General features: G+C 40.7%; 1 long non-coding RNA gene across 1 annotated transcript in view; it reads right to left on the bottom strand.

Moving 5' to 3' along the window:
* Positions 1-19,303, bottom strand: part of LOC112130995 (uncharacterized) — a 41,132-nt gene extending 21,829 nt beyond the window's left edge. The window contains exons 1-2 of the long non-coding RNA XR_002913157.3: positions 18,461-19,303; positions 17,317-17,464 (exon numbers count right to left, since the gene is read on the bottom strand). This is a non-coding gene — a long non-coding RNA (uncharacterized LOC112130995). The remainder of the gene's footprint in view (positions 1-17,316; positions 17,465-18,460) is intronic.
* Positions 19,304-19,864: the final 561 nt, after the last annotated feature.

Here is a 19,864-nt window from a genome sequence, read left to right as displayed (position 1 = left end):
ACCCTGGCAAGAAAATGGTCAGCTTTTATGGCCCCTCTTGCTTAAATTGGGATCACTCAGCTATTCGCCATTTTGCACCATAAAATAACCAAATCATGGGAGTAATCACTCATTGTATTCACACGTTCCACTCACACTCCAAGAGTGAAGGCCATTGGAGGTCATTCTTAGTGCACAGTAGTACATTCTGAGGCCACCAGAAATCTAACCACTGAGAGTGCTGCTAACAATTTTGTGAGTGTTTTGTTCAATAATTAACAAGATTCAACAGGCCAACATCTTTTTTTTCCCCTATGATTAGAGCAAGTACAAGGTTATCACCCTAAAAAATATCATAGTCTTGTAGTTTCATGATACTCATTTTCTGGAGTTGGAGAAAGAGGACAGCTTTGAAGGAATGTTGGGAATGTAACCTAAAGTTCTGCGTCTGAGCTGAAACTGGTACTAAAAAACTATTGTTAAATGTCTTAATAGTTGGGATGATGATTTTATTTATTTAATTCTCCCAAAGATGTTCTGTACTTTGTAAAAAGGTGTACTTGATTCTGATGCAAATTTCTTCCTTGCTCATTGTTATGAAACCCAACTGGGGTCCACTCACCCAGCACAATAAGACCAGATATCCATTCAGAGGCTTTGTAGCAGGAGAAAGGAGGGTGTTTATTGGCAGGGCACCAAGCAAGAAGAATCAGGCAGCTCATGCTTAAGACCCAGCCTCTGCAATGGCTTGCAGGTAAGGATTTTCAAAGGTAGAGCTGAACTTCAGGAAAGCAGAAACTACAGGCAAAAGAGTGAATCAATACCAGAAAGTTACATATTGGTCTTGGCCTAACATGGAAGAATATTTTGAAGTCGGGGCATACAGGTCATAAGTAGATTAGAACATTTTCTGATTTGGAATTGGTTAAGGAGAGAAGGTTTTGTTTAAAAATTTGGGGTCAGGCCGGGTGCAGTAGTTCACTCCTATAATCCCAGCAATTTGGGGGGCCAAGTTGGGCAGATCACTTGAAGCCAGGAGTTAGAGACCAGCATGGCCAACACAGTGAAACCCTGTCTCTACCAAAAAATACAAAAATTAGCTGGGTGTGGTACTGCACGCCTGTAGTCCCAGCTACTCAGGAGGCTGAGGCAAGAGAATCACATGAACCCAGGAGGCAGAGGTTGCAGTGAGTGGAGGTCATGCCACTGCACTCCAGCCTAGGTGACAGAGGAACACGCTGTCTCATAAATAAATAAATAAATAAATAAATAAAAATTTGGGGTTAGCAGAAAAGAATGTTAGCTGTGGCTCATGAGCATGACCTCCTCTAGGCCCCTCAAAAAAATACATAGAACAAAGAACAGGCAGTCAGAGTTCAGTCTTTAGTTCCCCTTACCTGAGGTCTACATGCCAGGAGATCTGTTTGGTGACGGTCTAGATATCTGAAAAAAACATCTCAGGGATATATGCTAAGATATTATCTTTAGTTTTTCTAAAGAAATCAAACATCATGTGATTCTAACTTCCTTGGCTATTGTTTTAGGCTACTATTGAGATGGGAGAGTTCCCTTGACCCCTTTGCACGACTTGCGACAGGGGTGTGGCTCACTTACTGTTATAGCACTGGTGGGAGTATAGTAGTGAGGACACCAGAGGGTCACTCTCGTGGCCATCTTTGTTTTTGGTGGGATTTGGCTGGCTTCTTTACTGCAACCTGTTTTATCTGCAAGGTCTTTATGACCTGTGTCTTGTGCTGACCTCCTGTCTCATTCTGTGACTTAGAATGCCTTAACCATCTGGGAATGCAGCCCAGTAGATTTTAGCCTCATTTTACCCAGCCTCTATACAAGACAGAGTTGCTCTGGTTCAAATGCCTCTGACAAGAGCTTACAAGTCATAGGTGGATTCATAGATTTTCTGAATAGCGATTGGTTGAAAGATTTAAGTCTGGTCTAAATACCTGAAGTTAGTAGAAATAAATGTTTGAGTTCAGATAAGAGGAACTGTGGAAACCAAGATTCTTGTTATGTAGACGAAACCTCATAGGCAGCAGCCGTCAGAGAGAATAGATGGTGAATGTCTCTTTTCAGACTTGAAAGGTGTCAGACTCACTCATTTAATCTCTCCTAGATACAGGAAAGACCTAGAAAGGGAAGGCCTGGTTGCATTCATGGAGATTGTCTATAGATGCAAATTGCACACACACACACACACACACACACACACACACACACCGCCACAAGAGATGGCTTTGCTAGGGCATTTCAAAATATGTCAAGTAAATTATTTTTGGTGGTAAAATATTTTGACTTTCTCCTTTTGGGGTCTGCTGTCTGTCATATGATGCTATATCTTGGCATTTGGTATCTTATTCCACAAAGCATCTGTTTTATCAGTCTTATGGTTTCTAGTTTTACGTTAATGTTGGTCAGTTTTGCCTAAACTCCAAAAAGGAGTTTAACACCTCCACCTAGCCCCGGTGATGGCTGGGAATTCAGCTTTTCAGGTTTCTCTTGGGACTCTTGGGCAAAAGGGGGGCCCATTCAGTTATTTGGGGGGCTTAACGTTATATTTTTAGTTTACAAGGCTAAACTGATACAATAGTGTGTCTAATGTAGTGTGTCACTGGGCACACAGCCCACAAGATGCTACAACTAATTTCCATTCTGGAATTAAGTCATGGACTGTCTCAATGTTCATAAAAATTACTTTAAAGCAAAATTATTGGGTCACTTGAGGATTTGTTTTTGAAGAAGCAGAGAATCCTGATCTATTTTGTTCCATGACTCATCCACAGACATCTCATGCTGGGAGAAGACTGCTGGAGGTGTCTGTCTCTCCCCACCTTTTTCTGCATTCAAAGCTAATAACTGGAATGTTAGAGCAGGTAGTCAGGCAGACATGAGCAGAGCAAGAGAGCCCCTGCCCCGACCAAGGAATGCCAGGCGACCATCAGGTGATAGCAGGCAGTTGTTAAGTTGTCTGCCTAAAATAATAATTGGTCACAGCTGGCACCAGGGAAAGACAGTCTACCAATAGATTTGTTTTTAAACCCTGAAACTATTGATCAGCAACTTCCTAGTGAGTTCTCAGGAGTTTGACGAGTGGGCTCAAGCATGCACATTAAGAGGCAGAATGGCAGAGTTGAACTGGTGTTTGACCTTCCTTTAGGAACAATCAACTGGTAAGGGAAAAACGCCTCAAGTGAGCATGCGTACAACTCCAGTAAACACACTGTGCATGCAGCCCCTGCTGAGTACTGGCAGCTGACTGTGCATATGGACAGCCCACCCCAAGGGAAGAATCAGGGCAGAAGGAATGCGAGACCCCAGAAGTATGTCCATGTATAAAATCCCAAGTCAAAGGTCAAACCGTGCACTTGGATCTCTCAAGTCTTCCACTTTGCCCTCTTCCAAGTGTACTTTACTTCCTGTTGTTCCTGCTCTAAACTTTTTAATAAACTTTCACTCTTGCTCTAAAACTTGACTTAGTCTCTCCCTCTGCCTCATGCCCCTTGGTCAAATTCTTTCTTCTGAAGAGACAAGAATTGAGGTTGCTGCAGACCCGTACGGATCTGCAGCTACTAACAGAATCACTGATGTCAATAAAACTCTAATTGAGCAGACTGACTGCTGTGCATAGTAAGTGCTCGGGAAGAAAAAAAATAATCCTTGACTACTAAGGTTCGTGCTGGATAGGAATATTAAGATTTTACTGTGCTGTAGTTGTGGGTTTGAGGAATATGCTGCTTACAGATTTGGAAACGAGAATATTAGAGAAAACCAATAAAGATCACAGACAATGCTGAATGTCCAACCTCAGATGGGAAAGAGGGGGAGACAGAACTGAATACAAAGGAAGCATAGCCATGTGTTTCCTCCTTGCTTCTTTCTTTGCAAATGGGAGCCACTCTGAGACACAGCTTTGCAAATGGGAACCAAGTGGAGAGAGAGAGAACGGGTCCAGCCTTAGGGACGAGCCTGTAAGAAATGATAGCTGGATTTGAGGAGGCTCAAGTGTCATTTTCCAAACTGGCCTGGGAGTGGATATTTAATCCATACATTGGAAGAAAAAAATTAGGCAGAGGTTTTAGTAACTGGCAGATTGCCCTCAGGATCCCCAGGAAAAAGAAGACAAGGGCAGCTATTTTATAAATTCCCACTCTATGACCTGTCTTCTGGAATCTACCATCTAACACCCTCATGTCTCTTTTTCTTGAATTCCCTGATACTGAATTTTAAATGTCAAATCATCTAGCTTCTCTCTTTTAAAATTTTCTTCCATTCAAATATATCAGCTAACCACCAGCATTGTGCCCATGTGGTTATCTGATTGCAATACTTTCTGTTATTTTTGTGTATGTTGTCAATGCCTACGTTTTCCAGCAGGGTCATATTTTATCTCTAATGCTTAACACTTTGAGGGGTACACAGAAGAGAGATCTATTGGGAGCTAGTGGGAGTTTTTCATTTTTAACACTGGGCATTTCTATAAATTCATATTTCTGCATCTCCTTATTTTGTTAGGGAGTGATGTATGGTCCATCCTCATCATTATGAATTCTGTAGTTGCAAATTTGCCTGCCAGATAACATTGTTTTTCTCCCCCATCAATGCTGGTGGTGCTTTTGCCGTCAGTTATGGACATGAAGAGAGCGGTCAGAAATTTGAGTCTCCTGATACGGTTTCCCATCTGAGGTTAAACAAGGCAATGTGTTGTCTTCTTTCAGCCCTTGTACTGTAAGCAAGTGTACTTCTTAAAGTCTACTCAGTGCCACATTCATTTTTTTGCATGTTTGTGCTTTTTGTTGGTGATGTTACTATTTAAAATGGCACTGAAGTGGAGGCTTCAGTGTCTTCGTGTGTCCCTAAGCACAAGAAGGTGTTACTGAAACATTAGGGGTTCAGCGTAGCTCAGTATCTCATTGCACAGAAAACCAGTCACTGAGACAATGAGTATTGCCAGGGAAGAAGGCTTCATTCAGGTGACATCAGCTAAGGAGATGGGAGATAAGTCTCAAATCCATCTCCTCGGCTAACTAAAATTGGGGTTCATAAAGCAGGCAAAGAATACAGCTATAAGTGGAAAACAGGAATTAGGGAGAGGTAAGGAAAAGGAGTTTGTCAACAGGAAGCAGGTGGTCAGTTAGGCAGTCAGGGTTCTGGCTTCTCTTTGTCTGGATGCAGTGATCTGGCGATACTCTCTGGGAGGCCTGATGGTGAGTTTCCTGAGAGAGAAACTCAGTTAAGAGAATTGTAAGTTTTAAGCCTTAAGACCGGGAGGGCCAATTTCTGTGTTTATTCAAAAAGACTGTAAACATCACTTCTATGGAGGAAATTCTGGTTTCAAAGGCTGTGATGTGCCTTGCAGAGATAATGTGTGTGTTAGGTAAGCTTTGCTCAGGCATGAATTATAGTGCTGCTGGCCATGAGTTCAATGTAAATGAATCAGCACTATATTATAGATCAAATAAGGTGTCTTTAAACAGAAATACACATAAAACAAGGTTATATGTTGCTCCACTGATGAAAATGTTGTGACTAGAGTCTCACAGAAACCCAACTCTGTATTTCCCCAGGAAAAACTATTTAGCATTGGCTAATTCATTGTCCATGGTGAATTTCTACAACATCAGTGTTGTGAATGATGACAAATTGACTGTCTTTTGATGTATGAAGGTTTACGAGCTACAAGGCATTCTTCCACATAAAATGTCACCTAGTGAAGTTATGAGTACTGACGTCACATGTACCACCCCTCAGTGTTCAGGGGTTTCTGGACCCAAACAGTAAATAAAATAAACAAGAACTCCTAGCAGCATGTGGCTGTAGTGAACTGCCAACATCCACCCTGAAGAGGTGGTTGCTGGTTTCTGAGTTCTCTCACCTTCTTACACCAAATCCTTACACCATTCCCTGTGATGGTCAGACTTCTAACATAGCCCCTGATGAGTTCACTTTCCTGGTATTGATGCCCCAGGAAAGCATCATCTTCAATAGACATCTATGATGTCACATCGGTGCTTAAGTTGTCCAAGATGGTGACATGGATACCATAATAAGACTAACTCCATTTCTTGTTATATGACTGCTATTAGCTTTTAAATCTCACTCATCCCTCTTCCCTTCTGCCAGACGTTTGAACATCTAAAAAATCATTATATCTAAAAAGTCATCAATATTTATATTTAGATTTAGGATGTCCCACATCACAATAAATACCTTAATAAATTCCACTGTGTCTGTGTTGAAAGCAAACCTTACTGAACTTCCATTTCTACCGTGAGTGCCACCATCTGCCTGGACAACCTCAGAACCTTCTCGCACATCCTTGCTGCCTCTACCCTTAGCCCGCCACAATCTATTATCCACTCAACATCTAAGGATCTTTTCCTCTTTAAAACCATTCAAATATTTTTATATTATTGTTAGAACAAGCTTCAAAGTATGTATGGCCTCCAAGGACCAGTGCAATGAGAACTCACTTGTACCCCTCTCACCTGAAATTGATTCAGTCTTTTGTTCATGCACTGAACCACACTATGTCAGCTCCTCCAGCTGAGCAAGTCCTCTGCCTTCTCATGGTGTTCACACATGTTTCAACCGTGTGTGTGGAACAGCCTCCGGAAGCAACCACCGTGATGATCATCACCTCCGTCTTAGTATATTTGCGTTGTTATAACAAAATACCTTAGGCTGGGTGGTTTGTAGACAATGGATATTTATCTCTCACAGTTCTGGACGTGAGAAGCACAAGCTTAAGGCACAGTGGATTTTGTGCCTGGTGAAGACCCGCTTCCTGGTACATAGATGGCACCTTCTTGCTGTGTCCACACATAGTGGAAGGTGCAAGGGAGCTCTCTGAGGTCTCCTTTATAAAAGCACTCATCCCATTCACAAGCAGTGCCCCTTCATGACCTAATCACCTCCCAAAGACCCCACCTCCTAATGCTGTCACCTTGGAGATTGGGATTTCAACATAGGAATTTGGGGGGCACACCGAGATTCAGATCATAGCAACCTCCTACACACATACACACACACAGACGCATACATGAACACAAACTTTCTTTACATGGCTGGTACCCGCTCTCTCTAAGAGTCTTAGTCTTTTTTTTTTTTTTTTTTTTTTTTTGAGATGGAGTCTCTCTCTGTCGCCCAGGCTCGAGTGCAGTGGCGTGATCTCGGCTCACTGCAAGCTCTGCCTCCCAGGTTCACACCATTCTCCTGCCTCAGCCTCCCAAGTAGCTGGGACTATAGGCGCCCGCCACCACGCCTGGCTAATTTTTTTGTATTTTTAGTAGAGACGGGGCTTCACCGTGGTAGCCAGGATGGTTTCGATCTCCTGACCTTGTGATCCGCCTGCCTCGGCCTCCCAAAGTGCTGGGATTACAGGCATGAGCCACCGCGCCCGGCCATTACAGACTAGTATGTCTAGAAATGTTAAAAATTTCAAAGAAATGGACGCCTGCATTTTCTGTATGCTACTTCAAAAGTGATCCCAGCTTGTTCAACATTTCCAAAAGTAACACTTCCTGACAGTGTTTCAAAATGAACTGGGTTTGTGGAAATCAGACCTGTTTTATGTCAGACACCTGCAGTTTCTCAGCACTAAAAACAGTACCTCCCTTAAGAGAATTCTGAACTTCACGGTAAACTTTGCTGAACAATGTTTTATGGTAGGATCACAGTTTCTCAATAGTAAAATTCTTTTGTTCACCTGCTTATAGTCCACACCTTCCATACCACGATGCAATTAAGAGCTTTGTAAATTATTATTGTGCTTAGAATAAATAGAATCAAATCGGTTTTACTCATGGACATCTGCAAAATGAAATTCTATATATCACAATTACTTATACTTTATTAAGTTCATTATTGAATTCTTTGAACCTTTTAGATTGTTTTCATAAAAACTTACCACCAAATTGAATATAATTTGTAGCCAAATCAGAAATCAGAGGCCTCTTTCTAATCTTTAGGCTTCCTTGAAGGTTAGCCTTGTTAAATGCTATGACACCACGTCAAATAGAAAAGATGTTTCCTTCTCCACCCCTTAAGCCACAATATGATCTATTATTGATCACTTATTCTGTGAGCAATTCGTAGGCGTGTGGAACTCCAAAGAGTGTTAACTTTAAAAAGAAAAAAAAGACAGACACACATTTATTTGGGATCTACCTGATGATGTTCTTGGAATTTATTTAACACCAGACTTTGGACAAAGTGATGAATCTATACTATACGATAGGATTCTTTTTGTGGGGGAGTCATAGCTTGGCATCCCAATGAATGAAGCCTTCCACTAAGTCAGCCTTCATGTACACTTTACGCTTTAAATAGGGGCATTCACAAGACTGACTGCCGTACAAGCTTGTGGTCTTTGCTTCTCCTGAGAAACGCAATCCCTGAAGCTCACATCATAGGCTTAGCTTTCAAGGAGCAAATGTTAAAGTACTAGCCCCATCTTCTTCCCTGCCATAAGGCTACGTAAATAAGAGTAGTGTAGGAAGACAAACAAATCTATTAATTTGTTGAAGGGCCCTTCACCATTACTCCAAATTTTAAAGAAGATACGTTTCAAATAAAATAAAATAGGAATAAATAAATGTGTTCACACTGTAATAAGTGCACATGCATTACTTTCTTTCCAGGAATTGCAATATTGCTTTTCCAGTCATTTTATTTTGAGAACATTCAAATGTACAGAAATAAAGAGCAAGTACTATAATAACACCAAATCCTCTGCCCTAGACTGAACAATTATTAATATTTTGTGATACTGTATTTGCTTCAACTGTATATGAAATGTTTTGATATACAGTTGATATATAGGATATCAGAATATATCCTGATACAGGATATCAAATGAAAGGCTATGTGGTGGTTTTTCGCTTGTTTGTTTTTGAGACAGAGTCTTCCTCTGTCACCCAGGCTGGAGTGCACTGGCACAATCTCGGCTCGGTGCAACCTCTGCCTCCCAGGTTCAAGCGATTCTAGTGCCTCAGCCTCCCGAGTAGCTAGGACTACAGGTGTGAGCCACCACACCTGCCTAATTTTTGTATTTGTAGTAGATTTTAGTAGAGACGAGGTTTCACCATGTTGGCCAGGCTGGTCTCAAACTCCTGACCTCAAGTGATCCACCCGCCTTGGTTTCCCAAAGAGCTGAGATTACAGTTATGAGCCGTCCAAGGCTACGTGTTTTGATGCCCTTAAGAATTTCAACATCCTTTCTAGACAATGTCTAATTCTAAGTCTAAATCTCAACTATGCAATTCTAGTTGTATTCTTGTGAGTAAATAATAATTCCCAGTATCTAGTGCAAGTTTAATTGCATATTTTGGCACCAAAATATACTTGATTTTTGATTGATGGAACTCAGAATTGGATAAAGAATGAGCCATGAATCTGCATTTTTTTTTAAAGAAATTAAGGGTAAAGCTGAATGCTTTTTATTACAAAGTCTTTTTTTAACATTATGTTGTACATTTTTAATTCCAGTATTAATAATGACATACAGACATATTAAAGCATAAAATAGAGAATAGATATAAAATTAATTACTTATTATTTATTCTAATAATAGTAGATCTCTAAAATCAACTAACAACAATAGTATTTTCAAGTGTTACCTTTGTTTTAAGTATCACCTTTACCTAGTGTAATTGGGTTATTTTCTAAATAAATATTTCCTTTATTTTGTTCTTCTTTAAATATTCTCCACTTACAATTTTGTTCCCACTTTCTTATTCATTTTTCTGAGTATGCTTATGCCAATCGTATACATCTCATACTTATTCCTGTCGATATTTAGAGCTTTCTACCACTTATTTAATATTTTTTCATCCAGACTTTAAATGCAGAACTCTCTTTGTTATCTCAATAACAAAGATGATTTTTGTTTAGTGAACACAAATGCTAGAAACTGGATGGAAATTAGCACTTAAGGTCCATACGAGAAAAGCACAATATGACATTCTTGTAAGGCAGTTAGTCTGCAGTGTAATTATCTTTTTTTTTTTCTTTTGAGACAGGGTCTTGCTCTGCCATCCAGGCTGGAGTGCAGTGGTGCAATCATAGCCCACTGCAGCCTTGACTTCTTAGGCTCAAGCAATCCTCCCACCTCAGCTTCCAGAGTAGCTGAGATTACAGGCATGCGCCACCACATCTGTCTAATTGTCTGCATTTTTAGTAGAGACAGGGTTTTGCCGTGTTGCCCAGGCTGGAATTATTTTAACATACTATGCTGTTTACGAATGGACTGCCACCTACTCAGTGATCTAAGCATATAGCTAAAGTAGAAAACCAACTAGTGAAAAACAACTTCCAAAACAGATGTCAGAAGCAATTTCCAAATTTTCCTTACGTGCACATTCCACCTCATGTTTGTAGGGTCACTTTCCACTACACTATATCCTTCCTAGCTGCCGATTAGTTACTCCTCTAATACTGAAGACAAAAAATGCCCAAAATACACTGCATTCAGATCCTTATCCTTACCTGTGGGTTCTGAAATAGAGCACTCTGTCAGATAACCAAGGGGAAAAAATAACAATGCCAAATAAATCTTTACCTGCCTCCAAATCTTTGCCCATTAGACTGATTTTAGTATTATGAGGGTTGAACCCTGTATTATTTACACTTTCTCCTTTTATTAAATTTTCTTTTCATTGAGGTAAAATATGCATATATGGTTGACCATCTTTACCACTTTTTGTGCACAGTTCAGTGGCAATAAACCTATTTATATTCTTTTTCTTCTCTCCACCCTCCCCTCCCTCAGCCCCTTTCCTGCCTCTGGTAACCACCAATGTGCTCTGTCTTCACGAGATCCATTTTTAAAACTCCCATATATGAGTGATAATGTGATGTTTGTCTTTCTGTGCTTGGCTTATTTCATTTAACATAATGATATTCAGTTCTGTCCATATTGCTGCAAATGAAGGGGACTTCATTCATTTTTATGGCTGAATGTTCCATCATGTGTGTATGTACCACATTTTCTGTATCCATTCATCTGTTGATAGGCACTTAAGTTGACTCCATATTTTCACTATTGTGAATAGTGCTGCAATAAACATGGGAGTGCAGATATCTCTTTGATATAATGATTTCCTTTATTTTGGATATACAACCAGTAGTAGAATTGCTGGATCATATGGAAGTTCTATATTTTTTTTTCTTTAAGAGACAAGGTCTTGCCCTGTTGTCCAGACTGGAGTGCAGTGGTGTGATCATAGCTCACTGCAGCCTTGAATTCCTTTTGCTTCAGCCTCCCAAGTAGCTGGGACTACAGATACACACCACCATGCCTGGCTTATTTTAAGTTTTTTTGAGGAACTTCCACACATTTTCCCTAGAGGCTATACTAATTTACATTCCCACCAACAGTGTGAAAGCGTTCCCCTTTCTCTTTATCCTCACCAGCATTCATTATTGCCTATCATTTTGATAAATGCCAATTTAACTGGGGTGAGATAATATTGCACTGTGGCCTTGATTTGCATTTCTCTGATGACTAGTGATGTTGAGCATGCTTTTGTACACTGTTGGCCATTTGTATGTATTCTTTTGAGAAATATCTGTTAGGGTTTTCTGCTCATTTTCAGCCTCCTGAGTAGCTGAGATTACAGGCACGTGCCACCACTCCCGGCTAAGTTTTGCATTTTTAGTAGAAACAGGGCTTCACCATGTTGGCCAGGCTGGTCTCGAACCCCTGACCTCAGATGATCCACCCACCTTGCCCTCCCAAAGTGCTGGGATTCCAGGCGTGAGCCACCCCACCCAGCCCCTTTCACTTTTGTTGGCTGCCTGGGTGCTCTGCAGATAGCAGGGATCTTGTACCCAGTTATCAAGTTGAAGAATGCAAACCCTTCAGGCAAAGACACAGCAGTGTCACTGAGCTCTCGATGTGCTGTTTGTCTCATGTCAAGGAAGTTTGAGCAGACCAAAACAGCTTGCATGTCTACTTTACTCCCTACACCTAGAATACGCCATAGACCCATGCAGTACGTGCTCAAAAAAAAATTTAAGAAATGAATTTAGGAAGGAATAAGGAATGAATGATAAATGAATTGCATCTTTCCTGACACATGAATTTTTTTTCTTCCATAATAACTTAACTTATAAGGATTCTTTTTTATTTTTTTAATCTACTTCCAAATGGGCACTTGCGTATAGTGCCTTTTGATGTCTGCTTTTATGTTTTTCTCCAGCTCCCAGCTACTTACTGCCTTTGTACCAATCTTTTGTCTCCATGAAATGCCTTCTTCTCTCCCTCATCAACTGGAACATCTTGAAGGGCTTTAATGCACAACTATCCAAAATACTTTCACAAATTTACAAAATCTTGCAAAATGTTTTAATCAATTGATACCAACCCAAGAGTCCCATAGACAATAGACAATTGTTTTGTTGTTTGGTTTTTGTGTGGGTTTGTTTTTGTTTTTGTTTTTGATACACATAGAAATGGGCACTTCCAGTCTTAAAGCAACTTGAACCTTACATTTGTTTTATCTGAGTTCCTTCCTCAGGAAATGACCCTCAGGGCTCTCAAAAATTATCAAAGAACAAAACCTCACCAGGTTACCACATCCAGACAATGAGATGCCAGACCCCTCATTCTTTGTGATTGTTTCCTTACCACTCCCTAATTCCCGATTTCTTAACCAATCACCTACATCCTGTTGAATACTCCTCTTCCTTACCTCTCCCTAATTCCTGTTTTCTCACACACAGTTACATTTCTTCCCTGCTATTATATATGACCCCTAAGTTGAGTCAGTTAGGGAGATAGATTTCAGACTGATCTTCCGTCTCCTCGACTGCAGCACCTGATTTAAGCCTTCTTCCATGGCAATACTCATTGTCTCAATGATTGCCTTTCTGTGTGGCAAGCAGGAGGACCTAGACTGAACCCCTGGCATTTCAATAACAGAAAGACAGTAGCTATTTTAGTAATCAGGTGGTAGGAGAGAAAAAATAACTTTGCAGTTATCCCACATAGTTACTATGTGAAGTTGAGTTAAATTTCTCCTAATGGTACAGACAGGAGGCAGGAGAAAATTCCCCCACAAAGGCCCCACCCTCAAGCCTGGAAACCTGTGGCCCTAAATGGAAACAGACATTCTTATTTCCACTCCCAAATGTTGCCTCTTCCTAGACCACTCTGGCCCACCATGTCCCCATCCTCTATCCATATAAACCCCAAGCCCCAGGCTCCATAGGCAGAAGAGCAGCAGAGTGGAAGAGTAACAAAGTGGAGCAGCAGAGAAGGAGAGAATAGAGGAAGCATCTGAACATTGACAGGAGTTTGACTGGAGGCAGTTGGAGAAGAAATCAGCCATGGTACAGACAAATTCCAGGGGAAAGATCATCTTCCCACTCCATCCCCTCTCCAGCTCCCTATCCCACTGAGAGTCACTTCCATCACCAAATAAAATCCCCACATTCGCCATCCTTCAAATTCAAGTAACCTCATTCTTCCTGGACACCAGACAAGAATTCAGGACCTACTGGGTGCGGGAACCCAAAAGGGTTGTCACACTGACTTTTCACTGAGCTGTTTAACACTTAAGCCATCCCCAGGCAGCAGGGCTAAAGGAACATTGTAACACCCCTAGGCACCGTCATGGAGCCAGAGCCCAGACGCACTCACCCTGGCTCCTGCACCTGCTCACCTGCATGCTCTCCCTCCTGTAAAGGGCTTGAATATGCAGTGGCAGAGTAAGCAAGTCGCAATCCTGTCGCAAGTCCTGTGAGGGGGTCAGAGAACTCTCCCATCTCACTAAGAAAACTGTAGACATTTTTGTGCATTTGTGCGTGTACTAGTTGACTTATTCAGTATTTATTTTATGAGAAATGAATATCCCAGGAAGGGTACTGAGAATATGTTGGCATTAAACAAAACAAAAGGAGATCCCTACCTTGGAGGGATTTATGTTTAATAGAAGAGACACACAATGGCAAATATATCATATGAACTAAGTAGTATTTTATAAGATGACAACTGTTATAAAATGGTTAATGTAGACCAGGTTGGCTCCGGTGGGGGGCGGGTGATGGTGAGGGTAGAGGTGATGTGATGCAATTTTAACCAAGATCAAAAGGTATAAAAGGAATGTGTCACAGAGATGTCAGCACATGAACAAAGACTTGACAGAGGTAAGACAGTGAGCAACAGAGAGAGAGACCTGAGAAAAAAGCCTTCTCCACCGCAGTGGAAATGAAACCAGGCCCCTTAGGATTTCTATACCTAGCATTTTTAGTGACTGGAATCATGAAAATTTTGCTTCAGCTCTTGCTTGCTTGCACAAGTTAACTACTCAGTTTTTGCCCATCATCCCTTGTTCCTGCAATACAACGATAAACTGCTGATGTACTGTTTCTTTGTCAGGCAGGAGAAAGTCACTTGAGGGTCATGAAAAAATTTGCAGAAGGAATGAATGCCTTGAAGGGCGTCGCGACCAGCTGCTGATACCCAGGAATCTGGTTGCTCAAGATGTTACCTGAGAATAAAGAAATGCAGACTTTTCCCCTCACTTCCCTGAAACTGCCTCTCCTTTACTCCTTAGCTACCTAAAAACTCACTGCTTCCTCTTTTTGTTAAGACGGATTTGAGACATCTTGCTCTCCCGACTTCTTGCTTTGACCAAATTGAATAAATCTTGTTTGATCTCCAAGCGCCAATGTCTCAGTGCTTGGCTGTAGCTGCATGAGCCTGAATTTAGGGTTCCATAAGAGGAACATCCAGTGAGGATACCTCAAAGTAGAGTGAACCTGGAGCTTCCTGCAAAGCAAGGTAACTTCTGGCTAGAAGGCAGAGAAGCAAGGGAAATCTGAGGTAAGGACTCAATGTGAGATGGTGCCAGATATCTTAAAGTTTTGATGCTGGCTGAGTTGGGGGACTATTGGAGAGCATTGTGCAAAGGACTTATCCTCTGCTGAATGGGTGGAGAGTGTTGGAAGTGTGCCCAAGAGTAAGGATCAAGAATGCTTGCGTAAATTCACAGGGAAGGAAAAGGATGATTCTGAGTAGCAGGAGCTGTGGTGTTTGCTCAGAAGTAGTATCTACTTCTGGATATATTTTGAAGGTTTGGTCAAAAGGACCCATCAAACAAATTAGAAACAGGATATAAAAGAAAAAGAGAAGACAGGAAGATCGCCACAGTTTTAGAAACCCTATGAACAGTTTCAAGAGCTCACAGCCAAACTCAAAGCCCGCAGTTGTATAACTCTCTGTATGTGGATCCCTTTGAAACCAATAGTTTTGAAAGATGAAGGAATTTGGTTTTCTAAAATATTAGTGGCTTCAATCACAGGTATCACTGACATTTCGTGTGTGTGTGTGTGTGTGTGTGTGTTTTATCAGCTTAAATAAAGGTGTTTTGCTTTAAAGCCAAATGATTTTTTCCTCTGGATTTCAGGGTCGTACTTACTTTAAAATTTCTCTTCAGTGGTATTGTAGAGCAGTTCCATACAAAGATTCATGCAAACAGTGCTCTTTATTATTTAATTAAATTTAAACAAAAATAGTGGTAGAGATTCTCAAGATACATTTAGATGTGTACTCGTGGTATTTGAGAGGCAAATTGACTTTTTACTAATTCTTGAAAATGTGTACACACACCGTTCTGAAAAAAAGGTTAGCATTATTTTGGTTTTGTTTTTCTTCTAAAACTAAAATTCCTATTTAAAATTATATCTGGAAATTTAGTAATGCGGCAGAACCTATTTATTCTAGTGCTACAGGTAAAATGTTTATAAATAAGCAGATTAAGTAAAAATACATCACAAAACTAGTGGGTAATAAGAGGCAAACAACAATAACAGAATTATATTATTATTATTACAGATGGGGTCTTGCTCTGTTGCTCAGTTAGGAGTGCGGTGGTATGATCATGGATCACCAAAGCTTTGACCTCCTGGGCTCAAGCGATCCTCCCACTCAGCCTCCTGAGTAGTTGAGACTACAGGTGTGCACAACTCCAGGCTATATTTTTAAATTATTTTGCAGAGATGAGGTCTCACTAGGTTGCCCAGGCTGGTCTTGAACTCATGGCCTCAAGTAATCCTCCTGACTTGGGCTCCTAAAGTGCTGGGATTATAGGCATGGGCCACTATGCCTAGCCAGAATGAGATTAAAAACCTCTAGCTAAAAAAAAAATGCATGCAAGTGGAATAAATCTTTTTTTGTTTGTTTCTAAAAGGACTGCTCTCCAATAACTTTGAAATAATATTTTTATTTTAACTGAAACCAAATCAATATGAGTGAAATGAAAATAAAGCAATTCATCTGGATAAGACAAAAACAATCAAAAAAATCCCAGAAAATTCTATTGACTTTGTAATCCGTTTTTCTAATATGAAAGGAAGTATTCATGCACAGTTGTCAGTATTGGAAAGCATCTGCGGGAGAAATTACGATGAATTCATAGCGTCAGAGGCATTTGAACCAGAGCAACTCCATCTTACATCGGGGCTGGGTAAAATAAGGCTGAGATCTACTTGGCTGCATTATGAGGAGGTTAGGCATTCTAAGTCGCAGGATGAGATAAGAGGTCAGCACAAGATACAGGTCAAAGACCTTGCTTATAAAACAGGACGTGGTAAGGAAGCTGGCCAAAACCCATCAAAACCAAGACGGCAATGACAGTGACCTCTGGTCATCCTCACAGCTCATTATATGCAAATTGCAATGCATTTGCGTGCTAAAAGACACTCTCACCAGTGCCATGACAGTTTACAGGTGCCATGGCAACATCAGGAAGTTACTCTATATGGTCTAAAAAGGGGAGGAATCCTCAGTTCCAGAAATTGCCCACCCCTTTCCTGGAAAATTTATGAAGAATCCACTTCTTGTTTGGCATATGAGCAAGAAATAACTAAGTGTTGCAGGACTTTTCCTCAGTTCAGCTAAAGATGGGGTCCTTGTGCGTCCCATGGCTACCAAAATTTAGGCTTGCACACGGTTTGAAGCGTGAGTGAAGCAGGGTTTTATTGGGTGAAAAAGGAAAAAAAGGGGAAAACAGGGATCCTCCACAAGGCCAGAGTCCCTGCTAGAGCCCTTCCCGCCTGCAGCTTGAATCCCAGGTTTCACCCAGGAAGTGGAGGAGCAAGGCTCCTCCCTGCTGCAAACTTGTGAACTTCCCCAGGCTCCACCTCAGAGCCCACCAGTGGGCAACCTGGTTGGAGTTTCTCCAGGGAGCCCCTCCCACCTGACTATTTCATAAATATCCTTAGTCCAGCAGCTCAAGGCCCTGCTCTGCCTATGGAGTAGCCATTCTTTTATTCCTTTACTTTCTTAATAATTGCTTTTACTTTACTCTGTGGACTTACCCCAAATTTTTTCTTGCACGAGATCCAAGAACCCTCTTTTGGGGTCTGAATTTGGGCCTCTTTCCAGTAACACTATCAATGAGTCAAACACAGTGAGGAGGGCCTCTTTTTAATATTCCAATCAGGGTCTCGCTGAGTTTTCGGTGTCCTGCAAAGAATGTGAAAACATAGTTAAAATACATGTTCCTCTTCAAATGTTGAGTGAATTAAAAAAATTATAGACTAAAAAATTGCCCATAAAGATAAACATATGTACAGTGCATGGTTTGTTTCCCAAAATAAACATTGTATTTTATTTTGGATGTGGAATTGGCACTTTTAAAATTTACAATGTATATCACTTTAATTTCATCATACCACTAAAAATTCTTCTATCACATGATTTTTAATAGTGCAAATTAGTCCATTCATGGTATAAACCAAATTTGGGGGAATTTAGTTAGTATATCAGGCAAAATGCAATCACAGAAGCCGACCCGGGGTCTATTCTTACGCAGTGTTGAGAGCTGATTAACAAACTCTATAAGACTATCATTTTTATGTTGGATGCTGGCTCTCCAAGTCTACAGGACAAGCAGTTGAAAAGAGCAGAGGAACATGAAATGTGTGAGAGCAAGAACAAGTAGTAATACACAAACACAGGTCTATACAATATAGCACCACTTAACTCATTCACAATATTGGAACAGTAATAAGACCTAACCCATAGGATCCTTACAAAGATGAAATGGGTTGTTACAGGTGAAGCACTTAAAAAGAGAACTGATACGCACCACAAACTCAATAAAAGTTATTTCCACTTCAGTACAAGTAGTTGTAGTGTAACCAAACCACCTTTGCGAAAATCGTATCAGTGAGAAAATATTTTAACAGTAAGCTAAGCTAACCCACCCCCTATCTTGCCTTCCCCTTAATTATTCCTGAGCTATTGGGCCAAGCTAACTTTGGAAGACACTGAAGCTATAGTTTAAATGATAATAGGCCTTGCCCCCAAACTCAACTGCTTTTATAAAGCTAATGGAGGCCGTTAGGCTGGGCAGAGGAGAAGAGTCCTGCGAAGGTGCAGACATAAGCAGTTTTCAGCTATTATTCCCAATTACTCCTGCAAATAACACCAGTATTGTAGATTGGCCTTTTGAGGTACCTTTCGCGGTTTTTTGCATGTCTGACGCCCACGGCTCTACCTGGACCCTGATGGCTCCACCTGGACTGCCAACCCTGCTCCTGTAGCCCCATCCAGAAGTGACTCAACCCACAGTAAGACAGCTTGGATACCCTATGAGTTCATCTCCGCCCCAACCAATCAGCAGCAAGCGCCTTTTACCTGGCCACTCCCACCCCTTCCCCCAAACTGCCTTTGAAAAACTCCTAACCTAAGAGCTTTGGACGAGATGATTTGGCTAGGAACTCCATCTTCCACTTGGCGTGGCTGGCCTCATGTCTGCTAAACTCTTTCTCTACACAATGCAGTGGTCTTTACACAGTGGGCAGAAAGAACCCCTCGGGTGGTTACAGTAGTACTTGCAGTAGTGCTGGATCTGGTGCTGGTAAGCTTAGGAGTAGTAATCTTCCCACACCAGCTTAGATAAAGCATATTCCTCTGAATACTACTGATAGCACATTTGAGATTCACTCACATTTTGCCTAGCAATATTTGACATGACTGTTTCCTTTTCTCTCCATTACCTAAAATAATTTTCTTCTCTTAAAAGCTTCTAAAGCTCTGTTTAAATATTTCAAAGACTTGCATGCGCTTTTGGTCTCTTACACACAGAAAGAAAGACGTCGAGTCTGTCCTAAGAAAGATATGGGAATTATTCATTATTTATTATTAGGAAACACGGTGAGGTATTTATGTTGAACGAGGTACATATCTGAAAGGCATGATTTCGGCAATTTTAAAAGTACTAATGTATATATGATTTTTTCCTTCTTTGATATTTGGAAGGGTATTTCGAACATAAAAATATGGTCAGATTTTATTTTCAATTAGTTTAAAAAAATTGTTGGAAGCAAGGCTGGTAACAAGAGATCATCGTTTGAACGAACATTTGAATATATCACCTGAACAAAGGCAAGGACAGTCAGATAATCCTGAATAGTCCATAAAGGGATAACGTTAAATTTTAAATAAAGGTCTAAAAATATGCATCAACATTTTCAGGCATGAACTTTATATATACATCAAAGACCATCGCTCACCTTGAGCCTAGCACCTGCAGTTTCATCTCAAAACACCCGTTGGGAACAAGAGCCTCAGGGGATTGTGTTTATAGTAACTACTGTAGAGCATTTATGAAACCAACTCTCTTTTACATATAATGAAAGATGCTTTTAGATCGATGGGCTGCTAGGTTTTGTCAATGTTTTATCTATTTCCAACAATTCTGTGGAAAATGCAAGACAAATGCAGCTCTTTTGTAAAACCAGGTGACCTGACATTAATCTCAGTAGTTTCTTTCTTAGGAAGAGTCAGTCAAAGAATTTTGACCACTTGTGTCATCCAAGTTATTTTCAGTTTACTTCTTTAAAAGGAAAGTCATTTTAA

The sequence above is a fragment of the Pongo abelii genome, chromosome X (assembly GCF_028885655.2).
Source record: "Pongo abelii isolate AG06213 chromosome X, NHGRI_mPonAbe1-v2.0_pri, whole genome shotgun sequence".
NCBI lineage: Eukaryota > Metazoa > Chordata > Mammalia > Primates > Hominidae > Pongo > Pongo abelii.
Note: the sequence above shows the minus strand (reverse complement) of the source record. Positions and strands in the feature narration are given on the sequence as shown.